Source organism: Mus pahari, unplaced genomic scaffold, assembly GCF_900095145.1.
Source record: "Mus pahari unplaced genomic scaffold, PAHARI_EIJ_v1.1 scaffold_12107_1, whole genome shotgun sequence".
NCBI lineage: Eukaryota > Metazoa > Chordata > Mammalia > Rodentia > Muridae > Mus > Mus pahari.
The window spans coordinates 5,122-6,562 of NW_018393210.1; positions in this window are offsets into that span (position 1 = coordinate 5,122).

The following is a 1,441-nucleotide window of genomic DNA, read 5'->3' on the forward strand; positions in this document are numbered from 1 at the left end:
AGAGATGGCTCAGGGATTAAGAGCACTGACTGCTCTTCCTAAGGTCCTGTGTTCAAATCCCAGAAAACATGGTGGTTCACAAGCATCCATAATGAGATCTGATGCCCTCTTCTAGTGTTTCTGACAGCTACAGTGTACATACAAATAATAAATAAATAAATTGGGCCAGATCAAGTGGGACCAGATTGAGAAGGAAAAAAAAAAGGATCATATATAATGACTAGGTTGATCATAAATTAAAAGGAAATATCATTCCTCAAATGCCTGATTATGGTGTTAACCCTTTTCTAATTATTTCATGTGTCATATATATATTATTTTCTTGAAGGAGAAGGGTAAAGTATGTTATCAAATAATTGAAAATTGAACCAGAAGAACCTAAGACAGTTATTTCATCACAGATGATGGAAAGATCACATTGTTGTTCAGACACTAAACAGAATGTTGTTTAAAGAGGCTTGGGTGTGGGGATGGTTATTATAGAAACTGGAAAATTATTTCTGTTACTCTTATTAGTATTATTATTATTATCATATTTTCTTGATTTACATTTCAAATGCTATCCTGAAAGTCTCCTATACCCTCCCCCCGCCCTGCTCCCCAACCCACACACTCCTGCTTACTGACTCTGGCATTCCCTTGTACTGGTGCACACAATCTTCGCAATACCAAGGGCCTTTCCTTCCATTGATGGCCAACTAGGCCATCCTCTGCTACATATGCAACTAGAGACACAGCTCTGGGGGGTGGGGGTGGGGTACTGGTTAGTTCATATTGTTGTTCCTCCTATAGGGTTGCAGACCCTTTTAGCTCCTTTGGTAATTTCTCTAGCTCCTTCATTAGGGGCCCTGTGTTCCATTTAATAGATGACTGTGAGCATCCACTTATGTATTTGCCAGACATTGGCATAGCCTCACAAGAGAGAGCTATGTCAGGGTCCTGTGTTTCTGGGCTTGGTGGTTGTATATGGGATGGATCCCCTGGTGGGGCAGTCTCTGGATGGTCTTTACTTCTGTCTCAGCTCTGAATGTGGTCTCTGTAACTCTTTCCATGGGTATTTTGCTCCCCATTCTAAGAGGGTGCGAGTATCCACACTTTGGTCTTCCTTCTTAGGCTTCATGTTTTTCAGATTGTATCTTGGATATTCTAAGTTTCTGGGCTAATATCTGCTTATCACCGAGTACATATCTTGTGTGTTCTTTTGTGATTGGGTTACCTCACTCAGGATGATATCCTCCAGATGCATCCTTTTGCCTAAGAATTTCAGGAATTCATTGTTTTTAATTGCTAAATAGTACTCCATTGTGTAAATGTACCACATTTTCTGTATCCATTACTCTGTTGAGGGATATTTGGGTTCTTTCCAGCTTCTGGCTATTACAAATAAGGCTGATATGAACATAGTGGAGCATGTGTCCTTATTACCAGTTGGAACAACTTC